The sequence below is a fragment of the Lissotriton vulgaris genome, chromosome 3_1, assembly GCF_964263255.1.
Source record: "Lissotriton vulgaris chromosome 3_1, aLisVul1.2, whole genome shotgun sequence".
Taxonomy (NCBI): Eukaryota; Metazoa; Chordata; class Amphibia; order Caudata; family Salamandridae; genus Lissotriton; species Lissotriton vulgaris.
Window position 1 is genome coordinate 2002100009 of NC_141689.1, and position 16348 is coordinate 2002116356.

The following is a 16348-nucleotide window of genomic DNA, read 5'->3' on the forward strand; positions in this document are numbered from 1 at the left end:
CGTACAACGTAGTACGATTCTCATCCAATGCAGCTCCCCGTACGAATCGTACCAGGAACCGTACGACTCGAATTCCTGTACGAATCGCCGCCGGAACACGCAGCAAGAGACGTTTGTACGGTTCGAAGCAGGTTTGCCGACCCTGCAAGTATGATTCGTCCTGTCGACCCTCCGTATGACTCTTTTCCTACGGGAGCTGAAAACTGCTGGAAAAGCAGAGTACGCCTCGAAACAGGTACGGAACGGATCCCCCCCGGGTACGGTGCATACACCCCATGATCGCAGGGGTACGGTGCGTACCCCTGCGATCATGGGATGTACGGTGTGTACCCCATGATCGCAGGGTGTACGGTGCATACCCCATGATCGCAGGGTGTACGGTGCGTACACCTTGCAATCATGGGTTACGGTGTGTACACCCCATGATCGCAGGGGTACGCACCGTACCCCTGAGATCATGGGGTGTACGCACCATACGGTGTGTATATAAATGTGTGACCCTCCATACAAATCTCACTTACCTGACTTGTACCGTACGAATCGCGTCTCTATTCCACGGTCTGGATCGTACTCGTCGGGTCGTACAGCATTTGTACAAATCGTACGGTCCACTGTGAGGGTACGAGTCATACGGAATCTCCGGTGCAATTCCTATGGGTCACGATGATTCGGACGGAAACTGTCCATACGAATCATGCTACGTGATTCAGCCGGATGTGTACGATTCGTGCGGAGACGGCTCCAGATACGATCCGGACGGACGCTTTTTTTCCCGAATTAGAATCTACCCCCTTCTGTCTATTGTCTTTAGCCTTTCAGGAGCAAGCAGAAAAGCCTTGAATCCTGTCTCTTGATACAGCTTAATTACCTGCCGTTAACGCCATCTACGTTCAACCGTTATATGGCAAAAGTCAGGGCGGACAAAAAAAGAGATCTCCTCATATTGCCTTATAGCCTCAGGGCGCGCTTTCTCAAATATGGCCTGCCTCAATATAAAGTTACAGAAGAAAACTAAGATGGTCCTCAGCTGTTTTTGATCTCTACTAGGGTGTGTATTTTTGTAACAAGCAAATCAGAATCAGTGTGCCCTCTGGACTTCACTTCCCCAGTCCCACCCTGTAAGTTCTGGAAAAGCTTCCTTAAGAAGGTCCAGGATAAAGAATTGAATGACATCCCCTTCCAATCCTTCAACGATCCCAAGTAAACAAAGGTTGTTTCTTCTCTGGTGATTTTCCACATCCTCCAGTTTCCACATGGCATCGGTTAATTGTGCATCATGAGATTCATCTGATCTCTCCCAGCAGTCAGCTAGGTCTCCACAATGGTTGTTCTTCCACCCTGCTGTTAAGCCGCTTGATGATCTCAAACAGGCCTTCCCTACTTTCCGCACAGCTCCTTCCAATTTTTTTGTGGCCTGCCTGGCTTTTTTTTCCATCCCCCCAGGTCTCAGCACAGTGTCTTTAATCAACTATAGGATCAAACTCAGAGCAGGGTTTGTATTAGCTATTCTCAACGACTGCTGACCACTAAGAGGAGTTTCTGCTTGACCAGGCACCACACCCAGCATTCTTGTATGAGAGTAGTGTGTAGTGTCCTCGTGAACTCAAGCTTTTTGGGTTATCACGAGGACAGAGCAGGACAGAGTGACCACAAACCTCTTGTTAAAGTCCTCTCCAATGTGGGTATGATCAATGTCCCAGCTAGATTAGCTCGGATTTCAATGAGACTTCTTGTATAAAATTGTATACTTACCCGGCAGGAAACACTCGGTTGCTGATTTCCTTTCTAGGTTGCCTATTCTATTGGTAGAAAATCAAGATGACTTGATGGACGATGTTCATGTGGCATGGTTGTGAGACCATGGCATTGATTCCTTCAAAAAAGATTAATGGATAGATGCTATGACTACTGATGTTTGCTTAAACAAGGTTGTTGAATTTGTTTAAAATGGTTGGCCTCGTCAATTTGATATTGGTGACATAAAACCTTTTTGGAAGGTTAGGAATTAATTATCCTTGATGGATGGAAATATCATGAGGGGAGGGAAAGTTGTTCCTCCTGTAGTGTTGAGGGATAAAATACTCGCCTTAGGTCATGAAGGGCATCTTGGAATTTTCAAGACATAGGGCCATATGTAGGTAACTTGGAAATACTGATTCCTAAATACCAAATTTTACCAATTCGGTATTTAGGAATCGATATTTCATATGTAGGGAATAATTTGGTAAAAAATACCGAATCGTTAATATTCCTTATTACAGAATCGGTAATACTGATTCGGTAATAACGAATTACCTACCCATTCCTTCCTATGGGTTTGGAGGCCCATCGAAATGAATGCAAAGAAATTCGGAATTACCGAATCGGTATTGCCGATTCAGTAATCGTGGGACGCATTTCAAGGGTGATACCCTCTGGTACCCCTGAAATGTGCATGTGTGCACAAGTGGCACACATGCATGCCCTAAGGGCATGGATGTGTGCCACATCGCACTTTTAAAAATGCAAAAATGTGCTTTTTTAAAGGAATTCGGTAATTACCACCAACTTGAAGTTGGTGGTAATTAACGAATTCCTAAGGCCCAAAAGCACTCTTAAAAGTGCTTCCTACATGGCATTTAAGGAATCGGTATTACCGATTCCTTAAATGCAATGCCAATTAGGAATCGGTATTAAGGAATCAGTATTTACCGATTCCTTAAAACCGAATCCTTCCCTACATCAGGAATTCCTAAATACCGGTCGGTAACAGTGTAATTTACCCAATTTCACCCTTACCGACCGGTATTTGGGCCACCTACATCGGGCCCTAAGTGTATTGTTAAGAGCAGATTCTGGTGACCTGGATTGGACATTTCTGTTGAAAGGATGGTTAGGGATTGTAGTTTATAGTCCTCAGCAGACAAGACCCTTAAAACCCTCAGGTCTTCCATGGCTGATTGTTTATGTCCAAATTCTCAGTGGGAATGCGTGGCAGTGGACATCATGGGTCCTTTGGGAAGTTCTGAGAAATATGTCATCTCAATGATGGATGTTTTTTCCAAATGGCCTGTACTTAAAGTTATCAAGAAGTTGGACATTGACACAGTTATATCATTTTTTGATGACGTGTTCACTTCAGAAGGTACCCCTGCTACCATAATAAGCGATAATGGTGTACAGTTTACATCCGATGCTATGGTTCACTATTTGTCTAGGTGTGGTGTGATACACAAAACCACTTCCCTGTACAATCCCAGTAGAAACGGCTTAATTGAGAGGTATAACAGAGTTTTGAAAAGTGCAATCCAATTGGCGTGTAAAACGGTGTTTCATAGGAAATTCAAATTATGTAAACTTTGTGGGATTACAGGGTTGCTTTATCTGATTCCACCAAGTTTTCTCCTTTCCAACTTATGAGAGGGAGGAAATCCAGAGCCAAATGGTATCCTGGATGGCTTCATGATCATGCTGAAATCTACTGGTCTTCTGCTGAAGTTAAAAATAACTTGTCTTCTAAACATGACAAGTATAAAAAATTCTATGACACTAAACATGGTACCAAGGAGGTTAAAATGTGTGTTGGCCAGTAGGTTAAAATTAAAAATCCTGGTTTTATTAAGAAAAGTGTTAGAAGATTCAGTGATTCTCAACGTATTACTGCATTAAAAAATGTGGTCATTTTAGAAGATGGTAAGTGTTGGAACCTTAAGAGAGTTGCTTTGTGCAAAGCTCCCACTTCTAACTGGGTCATTGACAAACAGTGTTAGGAGTTTAATAGTACCAAGAATGTTGCACAGTCTCATCATGCTGTAGAGGATAAAACTGACGTCCAACATGGGTCATCTTCTATTAATCATGATGTTATCAGTAAGAAAAGGACAATCAGACATCTTACAGCATTGAAGGATTATATGTGTGAATAATATTCATTATTTGTGTAAGGGAGGAGATGTGTAGTGTTCTGCTTGTCCTCGTGAACTCAAGATTGTCGGGTTATCACAAAGACAGAGCAGGACAGAGCGGTAAGCATTGTTGTTTTCCTTTGAATGCTATACCTGCGCGCTCGTGCATGCTCGTGCTTGTTGTACACGTTGTGTTATGAACCAACTGCATTGTATTGTTTTAAGTCTTAACGTATCTCATGACAGTTATACTTGCAGTGTTTGAGTGCTGGAGCATGTACCAATGTTTGGTTAAGAATTTCAATAAACATACTTTTAACTCATTAAGAAGTGCAAGTGTATTCACTACATAGTCCCATTTCAGTCCAGTACTGTTGATACGGCTCCCCCTGTCTTTGTGAGAATCAGTATGGCTCTTGGATCCCTTCGAGCTTTTCCGATGTTTTGTCGCTTAAGGGCAGTCTCGGGTGCTTCTAGAGTACTAGAGCCAGATGTTGATACGCTATCCTCTGTTTCGCTACTGCCGGAGTTAGAAGCTCCTGAGTGTGAGTCTTCAGTAAGAGAAAAAAAAATGTGTCTGTCCCATCAGATATAATATCGGTGGCAGATGATCCTAGGTTACATATCGACCCCTTAATTGCGCCGTTTAGCGCAACATACAGGGGGTTCAATTGAGAGTCATATGTGATTTCCAAGGCCTTCCCGGATCGTCTCTCTGGAGACACCGGCCATTTCCCCCTGTGTACTTGCCTAGTCTGATACTGAAGCTCCGGCTACAGAAGGGATAGGACCTCTGTTGTCTAGAGCTTCACTTCCCGCCTTGCTCTTATCCAGATATACTGAGGTGGGCTCGGACATATCGCCCAATAAGGACTGTTTCTCAAAGTCTGATTTTTTTTGGGGGGGAGGGTTCCTGGAGAATTTGACCACCCCCTCCATCCTTAATTGTAAAGAAATCGGTGATAGCTACCCTGGTTGATGCAGGTTATAGGGCTAGATTCTCCTCACCGGGGATCAAACTCCCTTCTTCCACTGTCTTAGTCACTGCCAGTTTCCTAGTCCCAGCTTGTATACGATCAATAGATTCCTCCTCTTCCCCGGTCCTACACTATCCTGACGTTTTTTTATAGTGCAGGACTCGGTGGGCTTACTTGCATTCTCCTCTATGTTGTTCTGGGGAGACTTCTGTCTTGGCCCCTGTGTCTGTGCAGCAGTCTTTCGAAGCATGCTCCCTAGCTTGCTTCATCATTTAAGGATGCATCCTTCCGTGCTCTGTGATTACTTTCCCCAGGTGAAAGCCCACTGCTACTCCTCACACCCTCCAAGCAACTCCAAGCTTCTTTGCTGCTAAGCCTGTCATCAAAGAGAAAGAGGAAACAATGCGGAGGAATGCATACATTTCTCCTAGTTCCAACTATGTGTGGTAGGTGCACCATATGACAAAATCACTTTTAGGAGATCTGGGATTGCCTTAAATTCCCTGGCTGGATACCTGAGAACGACCATGCTTCTCCCATGGTAATGAAAGGTGGCACAGATAGACACTTGCAAGCTTTTGTGAAACACATTTAAGAACATGCACTGCCTTTAACTGGATCACGTCACACAAGGACAACTCAAGTTCTTCATAAAACTGGTCTTAATATTTTGTGTCTGATTAAGAGGTTGATGGACTGACTGAGTAGTGTCGGATGGGATTGGGAAGTTCATATCTAGGATAATATGCCTGCCAAATTTAAAGTGACTGCCTTAGAGATGACTGTAGTCATTTCTGTCCATTAAAAAGAACTGCCATGGCGGCAATTCCCTGAGCTCTGCTTCATCGCGGGACTGCTCTGCTGGGAGTTAGCCTTGTACGCCTGGTCCCGTGTGCTACGACCGGCGTTTTGCATATATGAAGATGCGGTAAACAGTTTGGTGATATTTTCGCTGCTCCCGCTACCCTGTTTGACCCTTTTTACCGCGGCGGTGACTTTCCTCAATTAAATCGCGGGCGCCCGCCATTTTGTGTACGGTGCGGGCGCTCGTATTTTCCTCAGTGTGGCAGCATATGTCTCCTGGATTTCTCGTCAAGAAATGCTGCATATGGGTTGAAGTTTTCCCCAAGGACTTTATTTCATACAGGTATTTCAATGCTTTATACCTCTGGCAACTGGCTTTTTTCTTAATGTGCTTCTCTACTTTTTTTCCAGCATCAACATGCTTTGCAATTACTGCACTTCTCTACTGCTTTTTAAGAGCACAATTATAGCTGCTCCTTCATCTCCAAGCAAGTAATTGCTTTTATCAACCACAATTAATTTTTTTTATTACGCTCTTCTTACTATTTTATGCAGGACTGTTTGAGTCTTTCTATATTTCTGTGACCTCGTTGACTTCATCTGGAACAAGTTGTTTTCGCTGAGACATTTTTTTTTCTTCGTCCCCATTAGGTGATTTTCGTTTAGTCATTGACATGGCTAGCGATCTACACAGTGCTAGATCCTCCTCAGCTGGTAGGAAACCAAAAAGACACAAAAATGATCCGCCATCTCCTATACTCTCCTCACAGAATCCAGTTTTGGACTCTATATTGGATGAGGTGCGTGGTCTGCAGCCCTTTAGGCCACTACTAATGAACGATTAAAACAGATTGAGGAGAGATGGATAACTATGGAAGCAAAGGTACTGGATCTTGAACAGCGTGTTAGTGATATAAAGGATGTCTCTTCAAAGATTCCAAGGTTGGACCAGGAGATTCAAAAGTTAAAAATTCACACTGAGGACCTTGAAAATCATAATCGTAGGAATAACCTATGCCTTTATGGTCTTCTGGAGAATATTGAAGGGTCCGACATAGTTTCTTTCTTGCAAAAATTCCTCCCAGAACTTTTAGATCGACAGACATCGTCAGCTCCTCTTAATATACAAAGAGCATATTGTCTGGGACGTCTCCATCCTAATGCTACTAATCCTCATGGAATCATAATGCTCTTTCAGGAATTCACCGAATTGATGCAAGTCTTGAAATCTGTTAGACTCAAACGTCGTCTTATTTGGTCGGGCCATAATATCTACATATCTCAAGATATTTAAAATGCAACAAACGCTCGACACAATGAATTTCTGTCTCTACAACCTCAAATGCGACACCTTAACATCCAATATGGAATTCTTCATCCTTGTTTTTGCAAAATTACACATAATGGTCAGTCACGTTCCTTTGATGATCTGGAAAAACTTAAACTATTCCTCAATACCCTGACATCTCATGGCATGGACACTAATTCTTGACTTTTCCTCTCTTTATGTGTCATGATTGTTAAGTTGCTTCCAAATAGCCTGCATACTTAGTATTTTTCTGATGCTCTGCCTTCTACTTTTACGTATGAGGTTTGCTGGTTCCCCATTTTCCTCTACCTGATACTATGGCACATGTCCTGTGGTGTCACTATGTCCCCTTCATCTCGCTCTCCCTTCTTCTCGCAGATCTGGATGTTATCCTTTGATCTGTTTGACGATTTTCTTCTTCTCTTTCTTTCATTTCTTCTCTTTTTCTTTCCTTTCTGCTCTTTCTTCTTTTATTGGTTTTGTTTTACGATCAGAGTGTATTTGTATCATCACATGCTTGTGTATATTTGTATTCTATGTTTTTCTGTAACATTTTCCGTTTATACATTTCTTATGTGGTGTGGTTTTTTTTGTAGCGGTAATCCTGACATGTTTCAACTCCATCCGTGTATTACCCTCCCATTCCTCCATTATGTGTAAGTTTGTCACGTGGAATGTTCGTGGTCTTGGGAATCCAGTCAAAAGACAAAAGGTATTGTCTCATTTATCCAAACTTGATTCTCAGATCTCTTTACTTCAGGAAACCCATTGTGCTGATGCTGAGTCACTTAAGTTGAAAAGACATTGGGTAGGTCAAGTTGTTTATTCTCCTGCATCCAACAAAAAGGGGGGTGTTGCTATATTGTTTCATAAATCCTTATCAGTTCAATTCTATCTACACAAAATGATGATGAAGGACATTGGGTACTGGCTAAGATTATTGTCCAAAATAAAATTTTAGTTTTGTTAAATATTTATGGTCCTGTTAAACCAGACCATAAATTCTGGAATGACATTAAAATTCTACTTTCTTCAGTTGATTGTCCTAACATCATTGTTGCTGGTGATTTTAACCAATGGTTGTACCCCTTTTCTGACAGATTGTCTAAATGCAAATTTAACCCAGACAGATCTCACAAACCATTTCAATCAGCCATTGCCTCTCAGTCATTGTATGATGTTTGGAAAACTTGTAACCCTGATTTGCTTGAATATACTTTTTTCTCTAATGTACATCATACTCGCTCTAGAATTGATTGTATTCTAGTCAGTAAATCCCTCCTCCCCTCTATTCAGACTTCAGAAATTGGCTCCATTTTTATTTCTGACCATGCACCCGTTCATGTTGTACTAGACCTTTCACTTACCTCCCCTCAATTTAGTCGATGGAAATTTAACACTTTTTACTCTCTGTTTTTATCAAAGAAGCTACCACTTTTAATAATGAGTGGTGTGGCTCACTGGTTAGAGGCGGCAGACCCGGAAGCAGAGAGCGGCCCGGGACCAGGGTTCAATTCCCGACGCGGCAGGGCGTGGACCAGGGTCAGTGGACTCAATAGTTCTCGCCTTGGTGCCTACTCTAACCAGGGATCACACTCGGCAACTCTGGGCATTAGCTTGCCTCATCTCTACAACGGCCCCCCACATTCGCTGGGGATGCCTGGTTTCACCTTGGAGATACCCAGTAGGGACCATCTCACAGGGATAGCGAGGACGGGTTCTCTAGCGGTCTACAGTGCCACGGCGCCTCAGGGCAGCAGTGCGCTTTACAAGACACATACATTTACATTTACATTTACTTTTATTAATGAATTTTTTAGCTTCAATAACCAATTGGACACCTCTGTACCTAGCAATTGGGATGCTTTCAAGGCCTCTTTTCGTGCTTTTACCATTTCATATATCTCGGAAAAAAAAGTCACGAGGAAAAAATATAACAATCAATTACAACATTTTAAAGAATTAGAACATACATTCTTTACATCTAAATTGCCTGCCACCCTTCATGCATTGAATAAGGTAAAATCTGATCTCAACAAATTGGCAACAATTGAAGCCTGTAATGTTCTGCTTAAAACTAAATCTAAATATCAGGGAAGTCAAAATAAAGCGAGTAAAATGTTAGCCAACTATTTGAAAATTAAATCTGAATGTAAAACTATTGGTCCCATTCTCAATGAATCTACCAAAAAACTGGTCTCGTCAGATGAATATATTGCTACAGTTTTTCATGAATACCATAGATCTCTCTATTCTGATGACACGTTTCCCACTAATCAAAATTCAGATACCTTTTCCTCAGGTCTTCCCTCTCCACCTCTCTGCCTGATGAATTTAATGTTTAGAAAAAGAGATCACATCTCAAGAGGTAACTAATGCTATTAAATCTTTAAAAAAGTCAAAATCTACAGGACCTGATGGTCTATCTGTTGAACTCTATACCACTTTTAACTCCATTTTTGTTCCCAAATTTTTGGCTCTTTTTAATTCTTTTATTGCGGATGCCAAAGTTTCCTGCTCTTTTATGGATGCTTCAATCATTATAATTCGTAAACCAGATAAAGACCACTCCCAGTGTAAAAATTACCACACAAAGGGCCCGATGTAGGTGGCAAATACCGGTCGGAAACGGGCGAATTCTGCGGTTTCTGACCGGTATTTGGCATCTTGAGATGTAGGGGGCCAGATTTTACAGATTCTGTAAATTTACCGAATCAGTAAATTTACAGAATCTGTAAAATACCGAATCGGTATTTTTACCGATTTGGTAATTCCCAGATGTAGGTGGGACTCTTCTGAGTCCCAAAGGCCTAGCCATGTGACAGACAGACATGCCCTTAGGGCATGTCTGTGTGCCACATGGCGCACATGCCTATTTTTGGGGTGCCAGAGAGTGTCAAAGTGACACCCCCTGCCCCCTTGCAAAATTCGGTATTTACCGATTCTGTAATCACAGAATCGGTATTGCCCATTGATTCCTATGGGCTTTTAAGGCCCATAGGAATCAATGGGCAATACCAATTCGGTATTTACAGATTCGGTAAATACCGAATCTTAACGATTCGGTATTTACAGAATCTGTAATACCTACATCTCCCCCCTTCATATTTACCGTCTCTTAAATACCGAATCGGTAAAATTCAGTATTTAAGAGTCGGTAAATATGAATTACCTACATCTGGCCCAAAATCCTTTGCTTTTTTTCAGAATGCCCTGCACATTGCTTCACCTGAGCACCTATAGCATCCGCCCATGGCCATCAGCCCAAAATTGCTCAGTGCTGCCCCAAAACACTTTGGGCCAGATGTAGGAGCCGAAATACTGTTCGGTAACGGCCGATTTCGGCCGTTACCGACCGGTATTTAGTATTTGGCATGTAGGGGCCCTATTTTACCAATTCGGTAAATTTACTGAATCGGTAAAATACCGAATCGGTATTTTTATTGATTCGGTAACTTGCAGATGTAGGTGGGACTCTTCTGAGTCCCACAGGCCTTACCGAATCAGTATTTTACCACTCAATCCAATTGGGTGGTAAAATACCGATTCCAGGTGTGCATGCACATGTGTGCATGCACACCTATGCCATGTGACAGACAGACATGCCCTTAGGGCATGTCTGTGTGCCACATGTCACATGTGCCTGAATTCGGGGTGCTAGAGGGTGTCAAAGTGACACCCTTGCAACATTGGGTATGTACCGAATCGATAAATACCGATTTGGTAATGCCCATTGATTCCTATGGGCTTCAATGCCCATAGGAATCAATGGGCATTACCGAATCGGTATTTACCGATTCGGTAAATACCGATTCTTACAGAATCGGTAATTCAATTACCGATTCTACCTAAATCTCCCCCCTTCTATTTTACCGATTCATAAATACTGAATCGGTAAAACTCTGTATTTATGAATCGGTAAAACAGAATTAAATACATCTGGCCCTATATCTTTAATAAATTATGATGGCAAAATGTTTGCCAAAATTCTTGCATCTCGACTTTAAACTACTATTCTCTTATTAGTTAAAACTGACCAAGTTGGGTTTGTGAAGGGTAGGTTGGCATCAGATAATGCTCGAATGTTTGCCAATATTATTTCATATGGCAAAAAATATAAATCTCCTCTTGCTGTCCTGTCTTTGGATGCCGAAAAGGCCTTTGACCGTATTAATTGGCAATTTATGTTTACACCTCTCAAACGGTTTGGCTTTGGGTCCTCTTTTTTATTTCTTATATTAAACTATTGTATTCATGTCCCCGAGCTAGTATTTTTGTTAACAATCATTTTTCCAAATGATTTCCTCTATCCAGAGGTACAAGGCAGGGATGTTCGTTATCCCCTTAATTATTTGTCTTATGCCTTGAACCTTTCTTGGAGCATATCCATGTTAACTCACAGACTGCTGGCTTTAATTATAATTCTATAGAAACTAAAATACCTGCTTATGCAGATGATATATTGACTTATATGTCAAATCCCACTGACTCCCTCCCACATTTTTTGGATGAAGTCCGATTGTACTTCAGTATTTCTGGTTATAAACTTAACCTTTCAAAAACACAAGTATTACCTCTGAATTCCATATGCTACTAATGTATGTTTAATGATACTAATTTTGCCTGGTGTCCTTCCAAAATCAAATACCTTGGTATTTAGTTTTCCTCATCTCTACCTGCCACAATTACATACACATTTCATGCGTTACTTATTAAAATCCAATCACTCCTTCTCACTTGGTCCCCCGCACCTTTCCTGGTGGGGTAGATTAGATACTATTAAAATGATGATTGTTCCTCATGTTCTTTTCACACTATCTATGTTGCCTATTTGGATTCCCATTTCCTATTTTTCTCAAATTAACTCTGCTTGTATAAAGTTTTTGTGGAGCAAGAAACATCCACGAATTGCTCTTAACAAACTTATTTGTCCCAAGGATGAGGGTGGTGTCCGTTTTCCAAATTTTAAAGCCTATCATTCGGCTTTTTTGATTAAGCAAGCCTTTTTTTGATATCCCTATCGCCAGATGGATTATTTTTGAATGCTCCTTGCTAAAAGTCTTTTCTTTTCAAAATGTAATTTTTATGTCCAACATAACTTTCATGTCCAATAACCCTATTTTAAAATACTCCCAGAATCTATTATATAACACATTTTCTAATGGTTTTACTCCATTTCAATGCTTTTTATCCTCTACAATACGGTATAGCAAATTTCTTAAATATAAAGGTAAACCATTCTATTACAAATACTGAAAGGAAAAGGGAATTATTTTTGTGCACCAATTATTTCAGAGACTTCTGTTGTTCCCTTTCATACACTTCAAGTTCAATACAGCTTACCTGATTCTTGCATCAATGAATAACCATCATTATGATGCCTTAGAATCACAATTAACCGCTTTTGACCTTCCTGTTGTTTCACCATCCCTTACCCCTACCTCTCCTTTATATCTTTTATTTCGAACACATAGACCTAAAGCTGCTCTTGTATATAAGTTATTGTTATCAAATGTTACTGAAAGACACAAATCCCCCATTGAAATTGCATGGAAAACTGATTTGTCTGTTTCGTTTTCTGTTACGACTTGGGATAAATTGTGGTCTAAGTTATTTAAAGTTTCTGCTGCTGCTCGAATAACCCAATCTTAATATTTTATGTACAATACAGCTGTTATCGCTCCTGTTTGTATTTCTAAATTTTCGCCAATATCTTCTCCATTATGCTGGTCATGTTTTAATGATATAGGCACATTGAAACATATACTTTATGAGTGTTCAAATGTTTTATCTTTTTGGAAATATGTTTGGTCTATTTGCATGACAATTTATAAGTGTGATCTTATATTATCATTCTGTAAGGTTTTTCTAGGTTCTTCAAACTACATACATTAAAGGGGACCCAAGGGCAATTTAATGACCTGCTCTGAATACACGCCCAACAGACATATACCACAAAAAAGTATCAGAGGGTCAAAAGTATGACAGGCAAATATTGAGGACAGTGAAGGTGTAACGCTCCCACTAGCCATATGACTGGAAAAAATGGTATTAAAAGTGCCAGATCAAGATCGGTGTCTGGTCTCTGGCACCCATCAGTCACCACTCGGAACCGCCCTTCATCATTTGGGGCTCCGAGGACCAACACTGTACTAGATCTTGTTTCTCTAGCAGAAAGAAATTAGCCTTCCTGTTAGTCAGTATACGTTGGTATTAGGGTCAGAAACGTGTGTGTTGGTAGAGTAACTGACGGGGTAAAAAGAGTGTGCAGTGCAAGGGAAATACCAAGAAAGTAAAGAGGGTGAATAAAATTGGTTTAAGGAGCAGCAAAATAATTTTAATAGGGTATAGCTCCTAACACCAATGTTAAAAAATAGCCAAGACAGGGAAAACTAATGAACTGTCTAGTGATGTAACGTGGTCGACATGTTTCAGCAAATCCGGCCAATAGCCTTGCTTTCTTCAGGACCTTAGCTATACCGCTACTGCAAACAGAAAAAACCCCAAATGTGAGAGAAGTGTTTAAAAGTGAGTGAAATATAGTACTGGAACAACATTGATATTTAAATGTCACCTGAACCTCTAGGTATGTCTGTTCCAAGTCTTCTCACACAGTCAGCGATGGACTGGTTAGTAAGAAGTATAGACCTCACCCCACCTGGCTGCGGCTCAGGACTTTAGTGAAGCACCGCTCTAACCGTCGGTACTCCTAAGCGGCACAGATGCTTACTATATTTCACTCACTTTTAAACACTTCTGTCACATTTGGGGTTTTTTCTGGGTCCTAAGGTCCTGAAGAAAGCAAGGCTATTGGCCGGATTTGCTGGGCGATAGATTGATTTTGAAAAACAAAAAAACTAATCACCCCACAGTCTGGGCGTTTCCTCCCAGGGTGTGAGGGATTTCGTTTTTTTCCTGTCTGTCTCCATCAGCTTTTAACTGGTGCTGATGGGCAAAGGAAAAGCATTATACCATCCACCCTAAATAGGGTAGTTGGTGTATGTCCTCCCTTTGATGGCCCCTACTCCACCAGGCCATCAAGGAAGTATTCCATTGATGGAGACAGCAGAATCTCCAATACTAAGTGAGACAGGTGGGCCAAGGGTTTGGCTGACAGATACTCTGTACCCCAACTTCTAAATAAGGTTTTTTGTGATAATATTACTAATTCCGATCACTCCTCGGGTAATGTCTCATATTGCACTAAATGTACTGTATTTTCTAATGTACAGAAACATGCCAAGTGGTGACGTCCTACTGTTATGCCTGAATTGATTTCTGATTAGGATGTGTGTGCCTGAAAAAATATGTCACAGAATGCTTAACTCAGACAAGTGAGTTGTGCCTGAAATTTCAGATGAAGCAACGGTGATGTGATGGCAGTATCCAACAAAGGCTTCCCCTCGAATATCAGTTCTTAAGCTCTATCATTTCTGTCTTCTTGTATTTTTGTAAGGGTGTACGTTTCACAGTGAATATCAGTGTTGTAGATTTATCCATTCTTTATCTAAGAAGCCTCCGTAGCATATCACGAACGGCCACTTAATGTGTCTGAAGGTGAGAGAAGGAGCTACAAATAGGTTTCAAGGTACCTTTGAGCTGCATGGTAGTATATGAACAGCTGTGCTCCCCTTCACATAGCCCAGTATATTTGATGCTAAATGTATACCAGAAACAGCTGATTTGATTCACAGTGTTGACATTTAAAATGGAAAATAAGGAAAATTCAAAGATATGCAAGGATCTCTAGGAATAAAGAGGGTATATCTCGACTTCATATCGTAAGAAAAGTGTTTAAAAATGTAGTAGCATGGAGGAAACGGGCATTTAAAGTGGAATCTTGTAAATTAATGCTTGAGACAAAAGAGTCAAGTAAGGTAAGGAAATTCTGGAGGCCGATACAGAATGGGATAGGCAAAGCCCAGAGGAAACTGACATCTTCAGTGGGAGAGGATAATTGAGTAGAATACATGGAAAACGCTTATTACAAATATGCCATATTTATCCAGGGTCCAAAAAAATGTTTTGTTAACGTGGAGATAAAGGAGAGGTTTTCAGTATCAATAATTAAGAAGATCTCTAACCTCCTGGTCAGGGACTCTGCTCTCTGCCCCAGCAGCTCCGCTGTTGTGTCGCTGCCACTGCCTCCTTCGCCTCTCTGCATAGTTAGTTGTTTGAGGTCCTTCTCCTCCCGCAGGCTCCTGGTGGTCCAGTGAGAGAGCCCATTTCCTTTTCTGCCACTGCTACCCCCACATCCCCTTCCCCCTGCTGATTGCTGTTCCCGCCTCCCAGCAGAGCTTCTCTCCCCCTTCCCTTTTAAGTGGTGGCCGCTCTCAGTGGGTGCACTGCTGGTGCACCAAAGGCAAGCCCGTCTTTGCCCATTCTTGACCAGCACCAGGGACCCTGGCTCTCCAACCACTCACCGCTATGACTCAGCAGACCTCCAGGCACTCAATCCTGGTAGAAATAACTGCCAGCTGGTGAAACAGAACACCACCCATGGCCAGTTCTCCTGCCAACACTGTTGGCAATCCTTCATCATCCTCCGCACCCCCATGGCCTCCGTACCCACACCCGATGCCAGCCTTGAGATGCATCCTCCTCAATGTGTGCTCCCTGCAGAGACATGCTATAGAGATCTGGGACCTCCTCAACACCCTTTCACCAGATGTTGCCTTCTTAATGGAAACCTGTACCAACGCCACCTCCGCCCCTGACATCGCCACAGCCATCCCTTATGGATACAAGAGGTAGGACTGCCCCAACCGCCCAGGAGGAGGACTCACCATCGCACACAGGAGCTCCCTCCAACTTTCCACTTCCAGCACAAGCGACTACCCTTCCACCACCGAACACCTCCATTCCCAGATCCAGAACAGCCCCAAAATGCCCCTTGTGGCACCGTCGCCTGCAGATCCCTCGTACCTCTAACTGTGTTCACCACCACCATCGCCAACCTCATCGTGCCCCATACTATCACCTCCATCGACTACATACTCATTGGGGACCTCAACTTTCACCTTGAAAACCTCAGTGACCCCAACCCTGCCACCCTCCTGACAACCTCGCCAACCTCTGACTGAAACAGCTCATCATCACCCCCACCCACAAGGCAGGACACACCCTCGACCCCATCGTCGCAGAAGGGAACAACATCCACTTCAGCCACACAACCCAACCCCCCTGGAAGGACAACCAATGGGTACACTTCTCTTTAAAAAAAACACTGCTCACAAACCTTCACCACGAATACTGTGAAGGAACTGGAGCAAGGTCACAGAGGAGCATCTCAACTCCACCCTCAACCACGATCCCCCTCCCACCTCGACCAACGCCAACTCTGCAGTCATAGAACTACACCGGTGGATCACCAA